Source organism: Ostrea edulis, chromosome 1 (assembly GCF_947568905.1).
Source record: "Ostrea edulis chromosome 1, xbOstEdul1.1, whole genome shotgun sequence".
NCBI classification, from domain to species: Eukaryota; Metazoa; Mollusca; class Bivalvia; order Ostreida; family Ostreidae; genus Ostrea; species Ostrea edulis.
In genome coordinates, this window is record NC_079164.1 from 110,384,451 (window position 1) to 110,406,723 (window position 22,273).

A 22,273-nucleotide genomic window follows, 5' to 3' on the forward strand; every position below is an offset into this window, starting at 1 on the left:
TCATGCTATTTTTTAAATATAGATTCCTTGATAGAAAATAACATGTTTAAAACAAAATTATATAAGCTACACACTAGAAACTTTTTAATTATGTTCAGAATTAACTTATAAATTGAAAAGAAAATCTGCTTTAAACGAACGTATACTGGATTAACCGCCACGGTGGTTTAAAGCACATGCAATTCTATCGCTTGGCGTCTGCACTTTACTTATCACAGTCATTTTGCCAGTGCCACTAACTACCCAAAGTAACATCAATAATATAAATCGTCAAGCATCTGTGGTTTGCAGAAACATAAAGTAATAAGACATTTTTATCTTTATAAAGACTTTTCATAACCATAATGTATGCCCTGTAATAAATTAATATTGATGAAAAATAATATTTGATTCTCTAAATCGTTACTGGTCTTTTAATCTTGTTTGGGTAATATAGTTGCACCGGTGAAAATGGCTTTGATAAGTGAAAATGACTATTTGTGTTTAGAATTTTCAGTTACTTGGGGCTACCGACTTCACTTTATCAATTCGGGTAAGAAATTCAACTTAGAAATGATATGTTATGCTGCACAGTTTATGTAATAGTTGGTTACATTGCTCAAACATTCTGTGTAGTCGTTAAGTGACAGGGCCAACTAAAAGTCAACGAAAAAATAATAGGCGTTTTTCGGACTTTAGTTCAGCATATCTTAGTATACGGACTTTTCGGATGAACTTTGGCGATAATTTTTATACCATTTGGTTTATTGTATTTACATCGGTGATCTTGGTTACCCTATGTTTAGAGTTCTATAACTTTAGTCTTTATTAAAAGTAAATTCGACCGAAGCGATATAATTACCTGTGGTCTAGAAGTAGAGTGTTTCCTGCACATGCGGAAGGTTGATGTTTGAATCCCGGCCGCGACAGACTTAAGTCGTTAAAACAGGTAAGGACAGTTCCATCGCCAAACGCTCGGCATCAGCTGTGAATGTCACGGGTCCTCGGAGATAACCTTACAAAACGGATGTCTGTTACAGTAGGTGTAACACGCTAACGAAACCTCACTGCTCAATGGCCATAAGCGCCGAGCATATGCCTAAATTTGAAGCCCTTCACCGGTCTTGGTGATGTCTCCATATGCGTGAAAAAACTTTGAGAGGGATGTTAAACAAGATAAAATAAATCAATCAATTTACTTGTATCTTTTAGCTTATGTAAACAAAACGAGCCTTGTTTACATAACAAAGAATAGGGAAATTTGTATCTCTCTTGTATCTCGACAACTGACATTTGAAATGTTGCTGATCATTGGAAATATCTTAGTTAAACATTCTGAACATTAAAATGCAAAATAAAAAATAAAATTCGAGAATTTTCAGCTCAACCCGTTCCCTGTATGACCATATCAAATCGGATAGTTTTGTAGCCTATGTGCCTCTCAATATTAGAGTCCATTTGCTGCCCAAATTTTTAACTGGATCGTATTCATTAATAGAAATATAATATGTTTACACCAATGGGATCAGTATTGGATCAGTAAATACTTAGTTATAGCATCTTGCGCAGTTGTGGTCAAAAGCTTAGGATTGATTGATTGAATATTGTTTAACGTCCCTCTCGAGAATATTTCACTCATATGGAGGCGTCACCGCTGCCGGTGAAGGGCTGCAAAATTTCGGCGCTCATGGCCTTTGAGCAGGGAGGGATCTTTATCGTGCCACACCTGCTGTGACACGGGACGTCGGTTTTTGCGGTCTCGTACAACAAGCAAGGGGTACTGAGGACCTAACCTAACCCGGATCCCCACGGGACCAAAAAGCTTAGGAGGTAACTTCCTTAAGTGCAATGTTTCCCAATAACGTTGTTACCAATGCTACCTATGATATTACTTACAGGGCCACCATTTAAACCCACTAATCTAACATTGGTATGTGACACTTCGTCAGTAAAGTTATCATGGATTTCCAACTTTAATGGCGGAGATGGTCAGATCTTTAAGATTTCCTATTCTATGGATGGGGATATGACAACATCCTATAAATATCTAGAGAGCATCATTGACAATGGATATGGCAGACTCCACAGCTACACTCCCAGTATTGAGCTGCAGGGGGCAGTATGGTTTACTGTCAATGCCTACAACATGTTTGGGGAGGCTAAATCAGATTCTGTCCACTGCACTGTTAAAGGTAAATATTGTCTTCAACATTCACCCTGGTATATCTCAAATTTTCTGAATTTCTGAAAGCCATCCACTATCAGAGATGCAACACAGCTTAGTCTCCGTCATTTAGTATCGATTAGTCCTTCCTTTCAAAAAATTGTACTGGTAATTAGAAAACACTTTTGGAAATGGTTATTTCATCATTTAGGACGTATAATGATAAACGTTTCACATATGCATTTAGACCTATGCATGTTTCTAATGACCGTATACATGATGTTTCCTTATCGTGTCAATACTTACTGTGACACAGTACACCTTACGTTTGTCGAGAATCATACTCAGACATACGGTTACGAAGCAAACACCCTGACGATCAGACTACCGCGACCAGACAATGAAAAAAATGAATATCTACTATTGGAAATAGGTTGACTTTGTACTAGGTACTAACTGTCGGTAACCGTCCTTCTAATAGGTTGAATTTAATACAACTCGGTTGAATTGTTTTCTTTGTTTGGCAACGGTTGATAACAGGAAATTATCCGCGGTATTCTTACTTTAAGCAATGTATCAAATATTAATTAAAATATATATTTATTTTGGCAGTTTATAGAAAATACTAAATGTACAGTGCACGTACATTGATTATAACACATTTGATTTTTCATCATTAGAGTACCGGTACTTAAAGGTAAAAAAACAAACAAGAAAATGGTAAACAATTGTAACACTGATATTATATTTCACCCGGTGAAAACACGCACACACGTAGAAAAGTGAACTGGAGCTGGTGATATAGAAAGATTTAAAAAACATACATACGAACCATAACAAAATCTGAACTTGTCCTGGTAAAGTAATGCCCAAATATCAAATAAATATATATGCAAGCATTATGAAATATTGCAGAGACCGTATTTGCCGGGATGACAGACAGATGGACGGATGAACGAAGTGCAAACTTAAAAGTCCCCCTCGGCTCTTTCGATATGGCACTAAAAATTGAGAGCTAAGAAAATGACAATTCATGTTTATGTCAACATTTCTTTGCACTGATTTCACGAATATGAATATTTTCAGAAAGTAATATAATTACGACGGCATGCTTTAAATTTCCTCTTTGAATTACATATTTCACTGTAGATAATTTCGTTGATCCGCGACCGTACTGTATTTCCGATTTCGCAGCCAAAATTAGAATAAGATATGTACTTTTAAAAAAACCCATCTGCTTGATGATTCAGGAAATTAACTGTATGTCACCATTTAAGAGGAGAATTATAGATTTTTTTATCCTATAGTAGTGTATGTTTTGTGTATGATATGGATATATTTTCTGCTCTATAATATACAAATGTAAATACAATTTAAAATTCAAGTTTTTCCATCTTAAAAGTAAAAATACACGAACAGTGACCAAATTCAGAAATCCCATAAATTTATTTATAGTATAAAACCAATAGCAGGGCAAACACGGACTCCTGGACACATTAGAGGTGGGTCTAGGTGTCCAGGAGGAGCAAGTATCCTCCGCCATTCCCGCCATGGACCCTCTGTCTTGATCAGTTAAGCGGAATAATCTAAGTGTTTGAAAAGGTGTAGGCCTATAGCAGCTGTCATAGGGACTTCAACATTTCAAAACCAGTACATCACCATTTTTAAAGCAAAAAGGTAGCAATAGTACAATGTACAAATTGTATCATACAATTCACTACATGTAACTGTTTGGTTTATGTAAACAGGGCATACATTATTTTAATATTAATACGTCTCATGCTGACAATAGATCAGGAATTGTATAACCATGCATATTAAATGCGATATATCTGATGTTCCGCACCGAATTTCCAAACTTAAAAAAAAACCCGGAGATACATGTATATTATAAGTACATGACCATATATTCATCTGGCCTCCTGGAATTGTCACACTTCATTTTTACGATTTCCCCATACCTTGAATAGACAAACAAAACGGGATAGCTGACTTAAACTTTTACATCACCTGAGTATGGTGATTATGTCTCTAAACTGAGTCCATACCCGGGAGTATGTTCTGAGCATGATTAATTTCTAAACCAAGATTGTTTAAGGCCAGCAATTTTACAAATTTTATGGTTACTGTTGTAATAATCCTAATAACTCCGTTTACTTGATCAAGACAAAGCCTTGTGGCCCATGTGATCGGTCAACATCGGATGTTTACTCCTCCTAGGCATTCAATGTTTCCAGGAATCCGCCTTTATCGTGTTCTCTATTTCGTATTTTTAAAGGATTTATGAGATTGATCACTGTTCGTTATCTTCACCCAGTTAATCTATTATGGAAACTATTCAAGTAGGAAATATGTTTACCATTTCCCCAAATGCTTGTTTGAGAGAAAGGACGGTGTACGCGATACACACGTCAGACTTTATGTTGATTTCATATATCATTGTAATTAGTAGGAATGCAAGAGGAGGTCAGCCGTCAGACGGAGACGATTGTCGGCAGTGTTGTTGGCAGTGTTGTCGGCAGTGTGGCGTTAATCATCGCTGTTTTAGTCCTTGCGATCTTCCTCCGAAGGCGTTATAAATGCACCTGCATCATAAGTAATGTATCAATCTTTCCCAAGAATTTACATATGTATTTAACAGCATATTGAAATATATATTTCAACAACAAATATTTCAACATAATAGGGTGACTTTATTAATATAAAGATATATCATATATGTATTTGGCCTATGTATATACTTTTTTGTTACATGTCCTCCATCTCATGTATATTTGTAAATATATCACTGAAGGTTAAACATAGATATATTTTGGTAAAAGGAACCAAACCATTAGCATCTTGATGTTCTATTAGGTATTGATTTAGGATTCTCTTGATCATTGACTACATGTACAACACTTCTAAGAAAACATAGATTTGCATAAAGTTTATAATTGGAGTACACCTATGCATGATGGGTTGTATTTATGCTGGGAATGCTAGGCATGGTCTTTATATTCTGGTTTGTGACTTGTAATGAACAGTAAAACTTTCTTGTTAGGAATCCCTTGATTTCTCTGGATCATACTATTTACTTGTTTCAACTTAATGATATTGTATCCCGTTAATGCAAAGAACATTCTTATATGAGAAACAAAGGAATGCAATTTAATTTACAATCAAATGAGTACAACATCGTTCTTTGTTTGAAGCACATATACATGTTTTATGCATGCATGTATAGGCGGATGTTTAGTACTGTCTTAGTTATCCACTTTAAAGATAATTCCTTTAAAAAATTTAAAACTATGGAAAATGGAATTAGACGTATCAGTTTTCGTGAGCTAAAATAACTCATCCGAGGTTGCATAGGCTATTGTAAATAATGATAAATAAACATTGCCACCCGTTTGATTTTATGTGCCTGTTATAAATATTGCAATTAATCAAAAGAATACTATATTCTAAAATAAAATATGAAAATAGAGTATATAAACATACCAATACATCCTATAGAAAAGGAAGTGGATCATAAAACTTATTATATATAACTTGTTCAATATTGATCCTGAGTGCACTCGTCAATCTTGTATTCCATGGTGGTTAAGCGTATGCGCAAATTCCATGCACTTTGCTAGTTGTTGCTATTCATATGAAAGTTTGCTTATAAGTGAACAACGTAATCAGGCTACTTAACAGACAACACCAACGGTAGCGTCAATAGTTCTATAAATAACCTTAATGAAAAGTGAAGACAACGAATAGTGATCAATCTCATAAATCCCAAAAGCAATACAAAATAGATAGTTGGGCAAACACGGACCCCTGGACACACCAGAGGTGGAATCAGGTGTAAAGGAGGACTAAGCATTCCTTGTTGACCGGTCAAACCGCCGTGCGTCCTATATCTTGATAAGGTAATCCTCAGCCAAAATCAGTATGCCACGAACGGCTTAAACAGCTCAGCTAACAGAGGAGCGCAATTCGTGCCCATTGAATTTCAACGAACTGTTGAAAGACCTGTTTACCAAAGACCATGAATAATTTGTCAATGAGGGACTGTAGCATACTTCTTCAGAATGCTTGTGCGTGTAATCAGAGATGTGTTTAACATACCATAAATTATTTCATCATTTTGTTAATAAGCAGGTAAAGGAAAACAATTATCAATTTATAGATTTAACTTTTCTTTTCATTGAGGTAGAGCTTCAGGGTAGGGGAATATTTTCTAATTAAAAAGTCTTAGTTTAACCTTGACCCTTTGACACAAACATCAAGGATATACGTTAGAATCCCAACGATAGGATTTTTCAAGTGTGAAGTATAATCATTGTTTGCAGATATACTGTTTAAAAGTTAATGATTTTGAGTGTCGAAAGACATAATAGTGTCTGTTGAACCTCAGCCTTGGCACTGAACCCCTTTTAATACCACCAATGAAACTCGCTACAGGTTTATTTTCGAATGTGTTGAAAATTTTCTAGGTGTAATATACCTAACATAGTTCTCTATTTATTTCACATTGTCGTTGAAAGTCAATGGACCTTAATTAGTAATATATGAACTTCGTTTACCAATGCATGCTTTAGGACATGCAGTCTCATTGGGCAAAAAAGATTTCAATGTTAGCAAATATATGATTTGTTTAGAAAAAATCCCGAATGAACTTTCCCAAAGTTAATACTACAAGTAAACTCTCACTCTGACGTCCACACCATCAAATGCCCACCGGAGGTCATTGCATGGTAGAACATACCAACCTATTGAAATCAGCTTTCCCGCAATAACTGATGGTATATTCTAACAAAAATAATTTTGTTACATTGTTTTTAAATCCAATAATAAAATTTTCATTTCAATTTTGTTTGGTTACCTTTATTATTATTTGTAAACAGAAGTGGCATTATAACACCGAGTTACAATGTAAGTAAGAACCTGTGGCGTCGCCATTCAAAGTAGTTCCAATACATAATTTACAGTACGGGATTCTGCCTGAATGGCTCAATGCCATCGTCGCAAATCATGCCCATTGCCTCCATTCAGACTACGTCATGGCCTTAATAGAACACCCTGGACTTTATGGTACTGATTTTAATGTATTAACCATTTGGGAAGTTCTGACAATGTTTGCGGGGATAGAAAAAACAACAACAATCGGAGATAATGGTGTGGCTCGCAGCGGAATAATTAGAGTAGTGTCGATTTGGAAAACTGACAAAATAAGTTTATTGTTGCATACTTTGCAAGCATAGCCTCTGTTATTCAGGCGAAGTTCGTTGAACATACAGCTAAGTACGTACTTCTAAAAGAGAGATCTATAATCTTTTTGTTTGTCAACATTTGTAAACAAATGTTATGAGTTTTACCTGTGAGTGCAGACGCTAAGATATCGAGATATAGTACCGTGACTGTCATGTGTCAATACATAATTGTGTCAGTTCATGAAAATCGAAGGTTTCACTGATCATACATCTACAGCCACAGTTTGAGGTGGAGTAAGTACACGCAGACTCAGTAATCAGACATTAGACTCTCTCTGTACAAGCACGGATACTCTTTATATAATATATAGGTTGAATATCACAGTCACTTTGGTGTGGACGATTTTCCTTTGATATGGTATCCACAGTAAAAATGTTCTAAGGGAATGATTCCTACATAAGAATACGATCATTCCGTTTGAAGTTAGTTTTTTAAGCATACAAATAACATAAGCTCTGTACTGATATTTACCGACATCAGCATGTTGCGAGTAAGTTGTGAGTGTGTAATCGATGTTGTAGGAATGATGTGCCTCAATGACTGGGTATTCATGAAGTATTGGTATATTGTGTACCCGTTTTTGTTTAGTACGCTATGTGATCTTTTTGTTTTTTTATTTTGTAGAAATGGAGCGCATGTAAGTTTCACTAATATCACCTATTGCAATCATTGTATATGTGTTGGGTGGATAAAACAGTTTTAGATTTATTTCTAATATGGATTCAATTTCTCCAAAATTTCAAATGTTGTATCCCGTTGAAAAGTAAAACGAATTACACCAGAGGTTTTGAAAAATATATATCAAAATGTATTTTTAAAAAACCAATATCTTTGTTTTACTCCTGAATATCGTCTGTTACAATCCTCTCAATCTCCATTTAGAACAGAAATCTCCATTAAATGTATGAAAATTTGAAAATAACAAATATTGATAAATTTTATAATTCCTATAAGGAACACAACATTAAGAGTTGGGCAAACACAGATCCCTGAACACACCAAACCAAAGGTGGAATGAGGTACCTAGGAGGTGTAAACATTCCCTGTCGACCTGTCAGACCCACGATGAGCCCTATACCTTGGTGAAGGAAACGAATGATTCCATAGTCAAAACCAGTGTGTAAAGAACGTCAGCCCGCATTTGACCTAATGGAAAACTGATTTGTCAAATTATGTTGTTTTAATGACCATGGAATTTGCGAATTATTTTATAGGAATATAGTTCCTACACACAGATTTTTTGTAACTATAATATATATGTGGAAAAGTTAATGCAAATTCGATAACGAAACGTTTTCGAGTTTATTGGGCAGTTTCAACTCGCGTTCCATAGGTATGGTCACCAATAATTATGAACTGTTGTACTTTTTAAAGTAGCATCTTGATAGGTAAATGCACGTGTCTTCATACGTACAAGAAATTAACATCTTGTGTGATCCTATTATACTAAAATTAGATAAATGATTATAGCAGGTTTCCATGAGTTTGTTTTTCCCCTGCTCTGGATTTGTAATTTTACTAGGTGAAATCACGCTCAAATGCGGGAATTCAGAATTAAATTATATTGCATAGAGGAAGGACTTTTGATGCGTGTTTGAATTCTTCCGCACATTAATTGAATGAACGAAATATTTAATTCAAATGAATTTACGAACAATATTTGAATAATTCGGTGTATTAATTATGTTCACGGCGGATGTGACCGGTCAACAGGGGATGCTTACTCCTCCTAGACACCTGATCCCACCTCTGGTATATCCATGGGTCTGTGTTTGCTCAACACTCTATAGGAGTTGTGAGATTGATCACTGTTCGTTATCTTCACCTTTCATCTACTGATTGATTGATTGATTGTATACTGTTTAACGTCCCTATCGAAAATATTTCACTCATATGGAGAAGTCACCATAACCGGTGAAGAGCTACACAATGTAGACCTATGCTCAGCGCTTATGGCCTTTGAGCAAGGAAGAATCTTTATCGTGCCACACCTGCTGTGACACGGAACCTCGTTTTTTGCGGTGTCATCCGAAGAGCCTCCCCATTTAGTCGCCTCTTACGACAAGGAAGGGATACAGAGGACCTATTCTAACACGGAGGATCCCCACAGGACTTCATCTATTGCTATCATATACAGAAAATAAAACTTGATTATTAGGATGTCACCCGGAGCTCTAAATTAAATGCTTTTTTATATGTTACATAAATGATCCCTCTTCTTATTGAAAAATATATAATGATTTTACGAATGCAATCGTAATGCGTCATGCCGAATACTTGACCAAAGACAGAATTAACACTCGTTCATAATTTTGATATTTGAAACTCAGTATTGCAAATGTGTTTATAATGGTAGTTTTTGTCCATTGCGACAATCAAATTATGAATACACATCGTTTCTTCCCGTCAAACACAATAATCCAAATATTAATGCACTATATGAGTGACTAACAGAAAGACTGTTATACTGTAAATAGTGGGTTGTATATTTTTTTTGTATTTCCCCTTGTATTATCCATGTTATGGATCCGACACTTAATTTTAGGTATCGGGTGTTGTTGGAACTTGGTGCTTATATATATATATATATATATATATATATATATATATATATATAATGGATCTTTGTGGGTCTAGTCAAAACTATTATACGTATAACTATCACTGAAAGCCTACATAACTTTATGCTGACCATATTGTAATCCAATATCGTATCTTTTTGGCTTGCCGGAAAGGCCCGAGAGTGTGCGAAGGGTATGACATTGCCTCGCTTCGTTCTGGAAATTCCCATAAGGTGGATTTAAGACTAAAATCATTGATTGAAGAAATAAGCAGGCATATTCTGCTTATTCAACAACTCATTTCTTCTGTAAGATCAAATTCATGCATCGATAAACAACGGATTAACATCACTTCGTATTATCTCAAGTTGTCATTAAGAAAAGAAACTGGCTGAAATCCGCCACTCTACTTTCAATTTTGCTATTTCAGGGTAGTTTATCGAAACCGAAAGTACGTTTTTAATTAATTTTACGATATTTAGTAATCAAGTAACATTCTGTTGTAGCTTACGGAATTCACTTCACATATAAAAGATAGTAACGCTGCAAGCAGTGACTCTTGGGCAAATGTTTAGGGTTTAAGTATAGATAGACTCAAATATTTGAGAATAAAACTGACTTTGAAAAGATTTTTGTGCTCCACTTTTTTATGACGGCCGCTGATTCTCAGAATGAGGGAGTTGAGAACAATCCCAGACTTGAGAATATTCTCAGACTTAAGTATGTTTTATGACGGCGGGGCCCATGGTATAGAATATTTTATTTCAAATGCAAGACGAGCAATAGGTTGTGATTGTTCCTCCGTCAAGCACCGGATATTCGAATCGAAAGTCACGTATCATTTGGATATTCCCACGGAAGGATTTTGGACAATATAGAGAGCTCTTTCTGCTTAGCCTTTAAGCGTCATGCATAGGTCAAACTGTGTGACACTTCACCTGCAATTGGTGTAATCCGTGAATAAAATATGAATGGGGCGTAAAATAACAAACAGAGAAATAAAAAATAGTCAGTGTGTTTAGAATGTATACCTGTAAAGTAAAAATAAATAGTCAGGGTGTTTGGAATATATACCTGTAAAGTAAAACATAAAAAATAGTCAGTGTGTTTAGAATATATACCTGCTGAAATAAAATATAACGGCGATTGCAGTGTGATATTTATGTTGAATTATTTTTGTTACCAATGCTGTGAAATTAAATGAGTTTGAACAGTTGGAGTACAATATTTCTATAAATATTTATCTACGCTTAAAGGCAACATTTGTAGCGATATGTACACTTTGTAATACATATTCATTTCTGCACAAACGACAGTTGATTTCGCTTAGAAATGAAATAGCTGATCATACTTACTACATGTATTTGAAATTTTGATTGTAATGTACTGTCATGATCCGATGATAGCCAATTTCCACTAAAAGCGATAGAAACATGTTAATGCAGTCATTTATATTGCTTTACTTATAGAGACGAAAGTATAAAAGCAACTGACCTATCTAAAGATGAATCTCAAATAAATTTGGCAGGTAAGTGATTGCATCAAGTATAAGAATATTGATAACTTCAACATCCAGAACTACCTGTGGTGTCCCACATCCAATGCTATTCTTGTGAATAAGATAATGTTTAAGTTACCTATCCAGTTATCGGGAATAGCAATTACACATAGGTAGGACATAGTAAATATAAGACGATAATTTTAAAGCTATATATTTTCTGCTATAATTTTTGTTCACGTAAGAATTATATTTTCAAATATACAGATAAATCATTCCGGCAAGGTATATTTTGATAACTGTTTATCCATGGAAACCTTTTCAACGATTACCATGCAACGAACGCATAGATGATTATAATACTTAATACTATAGATGGTCTACTAAGTGTAAATTACCTCACCTGGTCGAAAGATTTTCAAATCAGGTTTTCTGATAAAATATTCTCCATGATATCTTTGTCCGTATGTGTCGCTGTTAAATCTTTGCATTTTTTAAGTAAACATGTCTGAGAATAATAAGGCCACGGACAAATTGTAGAGAATAACATTGCTCGACTGCTGATGCCAATTTCAAGCTGTTCAGTTGGTAGATCAATTAACCTCAAGTCTAGAGGTTTTTGAATTTCATTCCGGTCTGGTTCGTTTCCCTCTATAGTTACAGTGTATAATGCCGTACACCCAAACCCCATGAGTGGATAGATAAACAGTGTGATATGGGATACAGGTTCTGGGTTGCGAGTCATCAACAATAAACGCTTTAATGACTTAGAAAAGTCAGCTACTTGTCATATAGCACAGTTGTGGACGTATCTAATATTCTAGATTCAGGGTTCATAAATTGAACCTCGGTTATGTCCGTTGGACACCTTCTCCTGTTCCGATGTGATTACGGCCTAGCTTAGTTTAGTGGAGTCACGCTTATGTATGAATGAATAAAGAATGTACAAATATCCTCAGTGCTATCCATCATCATGATCCTTAGGACCATTATAGGATCTAATTTTTACATGGTAAAATACATCTTTGCTGGTAAGTAATGTTGCCCGTAAGTCCTTTATGTAGTGAGTTTCTTTCCATCAAGTATAAGTGCAAGTTCATACAGTCGTTCCATGCTCCATTTAAACAGTTTTAACTTATGACATGATATGGGATTTTTATGACATGATATACTTACGTGGTATTATATAGTGCTATGGTACAGTATCACACGCTTTGATTCTTTAAGAATAACATTTTCCCCAGACGAGTTCCAAATTTCCATTTCGTTAAAAGAGAAAATGGTATGTGTATGGATTATTTGTTTTTGCTAGATTTTATTTCAGAAGTATTAAAAACAATTTATTAACTAAATCCAATTCAATACTGTATTGATCATACAGTAAACTATCAATATCGGGTACAGTCAGATTAAAATACACCTCTTTAAAATAGCACACAGCGTAGAAATTATTCGCACTGTTCAAAATGACAATGCTGGGCTATGGTGTTGTGTAGCAAGCAGCGAATTCCATGGTATGACGGTCGAATTTTTTTTCCATATTGTATGTCATATATATGGTATGGTTTATGTTGTGAAATGACAATATGCTATAGAAAACGGTGCTAATGAACTTGAGATTTATGTTATAAATGTATATGGAAGGAGTCCAGATTTGAGATATTTCTGATGAAAATTTTCGTTTCCGTAATATATAAATGAAATTCATAAACGTTGTTTATATTGTTTTATCATATACTTGGTAATGATTATGCAGGTTCTGCACTGCTTGATACATGCAAAAATGCATATCAAGTCGGAAATAACGTGTTCTCTCGTAACAATCAACGTATCAATGTTTTTTGCCCATGGTAAATCAATGTTTTTATTGTGGTAAATCAATGTATGAGAGTTTTTACCATAGTTTATCATAATTGATATATCAAAGTTTTTAGCACCATGGTTAATCATTTTTACTAGAGTAGACCTAAATCATTGCAACACGGTTCTTATAATAGAAAAATAATGTAACGAATATTCCCTGATCTGCCTTTAAAATGCAAAACGTAACTTGCATGTGATAACATGAATACTATTTTATAAAATCAGCTTTCGAACTCCGTATCAAATTATTAAAAAAAAAACCATCAAAGATACTATCCCGTTCGCATGAAATATTTCATTAAACATAAAAAGGTGCAGTATATGATGAATAGAATACTGTAAATGTATTACATTTGGCTGTGTATTCTATTTAGCGCCTTTTGCGGAACGCAGCTTCCGCTAAATCAAGTACATCGCTAAATGCCATCCGTAAATCTAGATGTTTAAAGTAATTCAGGAATGCGCTAAATCAAATCTACGCTAACTTGTTGAAAAAACGATTTCCGCCAAATATCGTACACGCCAAATATAATACATTTACAGTATTACATGCCGAAATCCATATCATATGTCAAATCAGCCCTCGGGCCCTAAATCAACCTTCGGCCCTCGGGCTGATATGACTTATGATATGAATTTTAGCACGTAATATTCTGTATACCATACACATACGGTTATTTCAAATATATGTATATTCCACTGTGCAACTATATGTATCTATGATACACTAGTATTTTAGTCAAACGGAGACAGACAAATAAATGACTTGTAGATTGAAAGTCAATTGTCGACAGATTAGCATATGGTAAAATTCAGGGGGAAATCATTTTGTATGCACTTGCTGTTTTTCATTTAATTCTTATTTGTATTTTTCAGAGCAAAATATGCAGGGAGAAAGGTAAATACAATTATTGGAAAGGAAGTGGTGATTTAATGGTTTGAGAATTTATTCTTAACTTTGAACATGAGTGCAGTCAATATATACTTGTTGCTGAAGCAAGAATACAAATCCGTTCCAAGGAACCTGTTTTAGTTTTGAACTGATATGGAGCACTTTCCATTTATTCATCAAGCAGGTTTTGAAAAATTATATATTTAACCTCCTACTGCTCAAAACCGAAAAGTGTTAATTAGTAATCTAAAAAAATAACTACCATGACACGAAGGCGTTGTCATTACTTTCACAGTCTAAAGTATTTAAAGTAATTTCGATTCGGTGCAGTGGATCTGATTGACTTTCATGTCCATGGGATGGAACGTAAAATGGTGTCACACTTGACACCCAAAATACCGTTTTACTGATTTTCGAAAAAGCGTTGGCTCACTGTGGGCCGTCAAGGAAACTCAAACACAACCAAACTGATGTATAGCGACAGCAGTTAACAGTGGTGTATAGTGGTGACAAGTTAACGGTGGTGTATAGTGGTGACAAGTTAACGGTGGTGTATAGTGGTGACAAGTTAACGGTGGTGTATAGTGGTGACAAGTTAACGGTAGTGTATAGTGGTAACAAGTTAACGGTGGTGTATAGTGGTGACAAGTTAACGGTGGTGTATAACGACGATAGTTACAGTAACGCTGACGTATAGGGACGGAAATTAAAGTAGATGCATGACGACGATAACTAACGCTTATGTATGGTGACACAAGTTAAGGTTGGTGTATGGCATTGGACGTTAACTCTGTTGTAAGGTGACATACGCTTACGCTTGTGTTGGAACAATTACAAATGTATCAGCATTATAAAGTTTAAAGTAGAACGATGTGCAGTGGTATATACTATTGACATGCAATATCGCTTTTGTTACAATTGTGCTCAGTGATTTATTTTTTTTTTTATATTTGCATACTCATAATAGGACGGGCATCAACATAATCAAATCATTTTTGCTTTACAAATTTAATTCTAACGACACTTCATAATTAAATTATTTATTTCTGGCATTGTAGGGGGCCGTATTTACTTCGGGATTGCTTTAAAATAAATATTTCAAAGTCAAATCAAAAACAGAAAATAGTGAATGTCATAAGGAATATATATGTAAATGATTCAAATTAAATTATATCTACATGTAGACTATCTTCAACCCATCGCCCATATTTTGTTAATTAAAAGCAAAAATAGTATATAGTCGTGTTTCGTTTTGAAACCTAGTAAAATGCAGAAGACAAATATGACAAGTCGTTTAAGCCAACTACAGTAGTAATGACGTATTATATTAGGATAAAATCACATCATTTATGTTGTGGTAACTTAACGAGGTCAAATCGTAGCTTATGAGCCTTTTGTATTTTGTTTTAATGAAATACAAAATATTGAATTTTACTGATCAAATGGCATAGTGTATACTTATTTCCTTCAGAATTGTGTATGAAGAATTAAAAGAGAGAAAGACTGGAAATCAATACCAGGATCTCTCCACTAAAGGTTATGTATTGTTTTAATCTGGATTTGAAAACTTACTTTTCATTACACTAATTCTCATAACAAGTGCTAAGATCCAATTATTTTCTTTATACAGGAAATCAAGGAATTAAAACGTAAGATAAATATTATCTCTCTCTCTCTCTCTCTCTCTCTCTCTCTCTCTCTCTCCATCGCCATCCATCATACTTTTCAAGTTCTATTCAAGAACTACGATTATCTACCTTGTGTACGATAAGTGTTGTCTTTTGGGGAGGGGAAACAAATACACTGTGAATGTTATTTAAGTTGTAATTTTTACTAAGGATAAGGACATAACCAACAAGCGCGTTTATTCCATTAATCAAAGTAGTAGAGAAAAAGATAATTCTCATCGGGTTATTAGTTTCAAGAACGGGTACCTGTAAAGTGCGAAACGAAATCGAAACGAAACGAAAGCTACGAAAAGAACCTACCAAAAAGAAAAAAAAAATACGAACATTATAATTTATTGTGAAAAATAAGAAGAAAACGCATCTTGGTGCCACTATGTTTTATATTTACATTTGCAACTGTTTTCTCCTACATAACACTATTACGAGTAATACGTATTTATCCTTGCATAAATCCACTACGGGGTCAACAGAGGTCACGGCTGTGCGTATGAACATTTGTTAAAAGTAGGTAACAGGTACTACTTTACTAAGGCAATACACATCTAGCAATCAATCTCACGTACTACAGAAATCTATCAATAGATGAAATCAACAGTACAAAATGTATTTACGGTTTTATTTGTATTCCAAGCAGTGGACTTTCATCCATAATTGATAAAAGCATCTCTGTAAACAATATTTTACTATTGTATGTCTAACATTTCGTCTGCTACAACTTCACCCTGGTCATCGGTAATGCGGAATTGTACGTACTGCTAGACGATGACATTACGCTTTAGCAAAAAGGTCATTCACAGGATGTATGGCCGATAAGTCGTCAAAGTGCATTAAGACCTACACACAACACTGCTTCCGTGCCACAACATCCATGAGTGATTGATGTCGGTTTCCAAGTTTATGTCGGGACATCGAAGCGAGGCATCGTTAAAAACCTATTACAGAAGTTTATCGAGTCAAAAGAAGCGTTCAGTGAGCTCATATTTGTCAACAATTACATATCCAAATCCAAACCGTCCCTTACCTTCGTGCAGTTCCACATTCTCTGCGATGTTCAGTTCTTTCCGGAGATTTATCTGAGCTGCGTCCTCTGTCCTGTCTATAATGATTTGCCTCACCTGACGACTGCCGCCCTGTTGTCCATGTTCCTCCATCTCAGTCTTCTGTTAACTCCGTAATATCCACAGAATATCTTTCAAAGTCGGTCATCAACGTCTTCACTTTTCAAAAGTGAAAGCGCATCACAACTGTAAGTGTAACATTGCGAACCCCCGTTTAAATCATAATTCCCCACCCCCTAAAATTAGACATATTTAAGAGTTTTCCATTATATACTCCCGAGTTCATGTATAAGTATATGTTGGTATACTTGCTTTTTAGCGTCTTAATAATTAAAACAGTTCTTAATTTTATGGAACTTTGTTTTGTGTTGTCGTCATTTGGAACATCTATGACCCTTTATTGTGGACGTCAACAATTCGAAATGTATGGAGACGTGTTGTTAACACAATTCAGCAATGTTACCGACCAAAAATGTAAATATAAGTCATAAGGTATCATTTTAAAATATTTATCGGGATATAAATACAGGTTGGTACATGATAAATTTTCCATAAAGCCCTTTGGGCTTTATGGAATTTGATCACGTGACCAACTCGTAGTTATATCCCGATAAATATTCTAAAATGATACCTTATATATATATATATATATATATATATATATATATATATATATATATATATATATTCAAAGACCTAAAAAAAGCTTGTGTCACTTTTATAATTTCACCTTATCAAAAATGACAGAAAATAGTAAGAATGACTACATAGGAGATATATTTCAAACACTATAAAATCTGTAAAATCCAGATTTTCTGGGGGCTTCGCCACCTAAACCGACAGACAGTTGTGTCGCTTGGGTTCAACGTACATGTGTACTCTTTAAAGGGACTGATTCACGATTTTCTTCAAACTTTTCTATTTCACTTTTAATGATCAAAATCTACTGTCTAATGTGTTTAAAAGATTTCACATAAAAATCAAGGTTATGCATTATCACAGAAGCTCATTTTAGAAAGTTATGATTATTTGTTTTGTAAGCAAAGATTGGGGTATGTCATTGTTTACATTTTCAAAAGAAATGGATATTGATCTTAGTTTATTGTATCTTTCACATTTCAAGCATTTTGGGGTTAAAATGTGGCATCTAAAAGTTAAAATTTGTGACTATGCAAAATTAAGATTCTTTACATTACAAAACCAACATTTCACTTGTTTGTTTGTTTACATTAAAACAACTCGAGTATTTGTTTACATCACAGAGATTTAAGGCTAAACTTGTATTCAGAAGGTCAAAAGTTTGGCTGTCAACATTAAATGAGTTATATTTTTAATGTTTAACAACAAAAATGAAAAAAAATATATCTTTATCAAAAATCGTAAACCAGTCCCTTTAATAGTAATTTCCAACCGAAGCGATATAATTGCCTGTGTCCCGACCCACTGGGGGCCTTAAGACACCCGGACTACCTGCCTTATCAAGTTGCACCCCCTAACCTTAATTGCTGGATCCGCCTAGATAATATGATACTACATTGTATATACCTTTTCCATGATTGAAAGTACTCGCACCTAAGCACTTAAAGATAAAAATAAGATGCTACACGTCTCCCAGATTTTTAACTTTCTCAAATACCAGCTTCTTCAAACAATGTTTTATTTTAACCGATGGACATCTTAAAAATGCATCAGTCCACCCCGAAAGATCATGATAAATAGATGTGATAACTTTTACCGGGAACACGAGGTGCCCGGCCATATCATTTTTGTCACCATTTACGAGTTTGGTTATACAGTTTCGTTTTCTTCTGTTTTGTTAGATTTTCTTTTGTTTCGTTTAGGCAGTTTTCGTTTCGTTTCGGTAGATTTCGTTTCGTTTTGGTAGGTTTCATTTAGGTATATTTCGTTTCGTTTCAATTTCGTTTTACACTTTACAAGTACACGTTAAGAACATTAGATGCTTATATTTAACACAGGTATTCTTATGCTTGGACAGTATGCAACAATTTGCATGGGCAAATCATTTGGTCAATGTCATATTCACTGGTACATTGTACCTTTAACAATATAATGAAGTGGTTTAACTAGATCATCAATTTATAATGCAGAGACATTAGGATATTACATGAAACACACAGATTGCTTCTAATCAGGCAGAATGATTTCACTTTGAACAAAAATCATTTGACCAAATGATGGGCCTAGGACAAATATTACAAATATTTGTCAAACTGATCAATGCACGAAATAGTAGTAGTACTGATCCTTACTTTTGCCGTTTAGTCGTTTGAAATGCTAACATATTTGTAGGATATTTTCTAGGCAAACATTCGAGAGTATGCAAGGACCCAGTGCTGACAACAAATACGAAGAACTTTCAGCGGTTTCTAAAACACTAGGTTAGTCCAATTATATATATTTATTCTTATTCGTGTGTTACTTTTCAACCGCAGCTCAATGTTGTGGAGGACTTAAAGACAACTAAAATTAAAAAGCATGCAATGCATATCACATAGCTGCTATGATTTCCTAAAATCTTATTAAATTGATCATGTTTATTAATCGCGGTACGTCTTTTAGATGGAATTACCTACGTTACCTTACTCCGAAGTATCCAAAATACACCCTTTCCCGAGGTCACTTTCAAACGATAGAATCAATTGAAGAAATATCGTTCCTTTGAAGCAAAGCGGATTGTTTTGTCCCTTGGATGTTGATATCTAATCCTAATTTGAGGGTTTTTTTTTTGGGGGGGGGGGGGGTTGTATGAAAACCTACATTTAGATTCAATGTGGATTCCAGGTGTTTAGAAGTCAATTAAGATCGATGAGCCCCCTTTTCAATCCAATTAGTGGATATTTATGTGTAAAAATATGAATTAAAAGTAGATTTCAACTTACGATTTTTCAACATATCTTGAAATCCATTCCTTTGTGGCATCCTAGATAGAGTAAGGGATTTAAAAACTTCATGGGTATGTAAACAACGAAAGGTAAAAAAAAAACTTACATAAGCATATCTAGATCTGTTCTTTAAAATATTCACAAGAACCAATATCGTACAGGTGCTTAGATCATTTACAAACATCATCATGAAGTTTAGATTAATTATGTAGCAGCACTGGAGCTAGGGAAGGGCCATCCTTCACAACTCCATTACTATGTACTCGAGCAATAAATAATATCAATAAAATGTAAATTGTTTTCACAGATCAGAGAGACCAGACTTACTACAACTCACAAACGGTAACGCCCACTGATGTGTACGTCAACACCTCATTTCAGAACTAGTCAAATGAGGTAACGCCCACTGATGTGTACGTCAACACCTCATTTCAGAACTAGTCAAATGAGGTAACGCCTACTGATGTGTACGTCAACACCTCATTTCAGAACTAGTCACGTGGTAGTCATGTGAACTCTAGAAGATACTTACGATTTGTTGTTGCTGTGGCTGTGTGTGCGTGTGTAAAAATATATAACAGTAGCACACTGTTTTATGAACAAACTACTGTCAGTCAATGACATATATGTTATAGATGTGAATGATTCTCTTTCTGGTGTACAAAAGTTAGAACTTTTCAATGTTATTCAATATTTTCTAAATGAATGTGACTGTATTTAAATTTCTCAAATGAAAATGATTATGTATCTTTTTTTACTATGATACTACATGTACACTCTCTAAACACAAATAAGCTTAATACGCATGCATTGTATTTCGTTATTTATTCTATGCCCATCATTTATTTATTATATACCCACCAATTTATCGTATTTTTGATACTTTTGATTCCACAGAGTGTGATCTGATTTTCCGGATCACCACTCTGAGGTTTTCTGATTCCGTATCAGTACCCTATGAAACTGATTACGTCACAGTGCATCGACACATTTTTCTTTTGAAAATATTGACCACGTCACAAACAAAACTGCGCACACAAAATAGAATTTTAATCTATGTCTGTTTGTTTGGTAATTTGATTACATATAAATGTGGATTTAGAAATACATAAGGGTGTTAATGATAAATTTAACATTACTACAATTACATGATGCGAAGAGTTGGATCGAATAGCGTGTCTCGCTTGATATGATAAACCGCGTCTGTCAACTCAACGTGATCCAACTCTTCGGATTAAGTTACTGTAGTAATAATGCATATATATCCATTGTAGATTGGTCATGATATATACCAATTTTATAAATTATTGTAATGGGAGAGGGTGATCTAAATATTTGAACTTATGTTTAATCCTTTTGATGTTTTTATCAATAAAATATGACCAATTACATTCAATAAACCTGTGATGTCTTTTATTTCGAGTTCTTGTGCATATATTGGGTTCATATATGAATTAAAATTGTTATTGTTAATAGATAAAACGTCATCGATATATGTGAATGTCGATTTGAAGGCCACAGCAAGAAATGTTTTCTTCTGAAGTAGAAGCTTTTGAATGCACTCTGATTCATAAGGATGTAAAAACAGGCCAGATAACAACAAAAAAGCACAATTTGTGTCCATGGGAATTCCAACAGACCTGATCACCAAAGATTATGAAAATATTGTCAATGATGAACTATGGCATATTTTGTTTTAGTTTTCATATCAACTTCATGCTACCTTTGCGTTCAATCAAAGTGATGTTTAAGATTAATTCTATGTAAAAATCAAAGAAATCAGATAGGGTCTGGCCACTCAATGTCACAGATTTCTTTGATTTTTACAGTATTAACTTTACTTGCACCATCTTACATAATTTTAACCCCACCACTAAATTTCTACCATCCGTTGCCATGGAAACCGATAGCAGTCTATGAGGGCTAATTCAACAGCAAAATTCAGCCCGTTTTACCCATTTTTTGTCCTTGTGGTATTTAAAAAAGTAAAAAAGACAATTAATTCTTTCCATAAATCTCGATTCCCCATACAATTCCCTCCTTATTCATGATATCTATATCCACCTATGGTAAGGAGTGTGTTACTGACCTTTGTACCAATGTATTATAATCTGGCACATTGCCAAAACGTGATTTTTTGTTTTATTTCATTGATGAATTTAAATAATTTGGAAAATACATGCAGCATAATCAACTGCCATCAAAGAAAGTCCATATCAAAGACTCTTAATGTATATAAAAAGATTAATGATGAAACGTAGTGCAATTGATCTATAGTAGCATGAAAACTGTAGATTTGGTATTTTACCAAAAAGTGATTTTTTGTTGGATTTCGTTGATGAATTTAGATAATTTGGAAAATACATACAGCATAATCAACTGTCATCGAAGGATGTCCATATCAAAACTCTTAATATATATAA

At 34.4% G+C, this 22,273-nt stretch overlaps 1 protein-coding gene and 1 long non-coding RNA gene across 2 annotated transcripts in view; both read left to right on the forward strand.

Moving 5' to 3' along the window:
* LOC130048670 (peroxidasin-like) overlaps positions 1–22,273 on the forward strand; it is a 416,263-nt gene that overhangs the window by 75,895 nt on the left and 318,095 nt on the right. The window lies entirely within an intron of this gene.
* Positions 11,216–15,738, forward strand: LOC130051328 (uncharacterized). Its single transcript, XR_008799795.1, has 3 exons — positions 11,216–11,476; positions 14,186–14,207; positions 15,673–15,738. It is a non-coding gene; the product is annotated as an uncharacterized LOC130051328 (long non-coding RNA).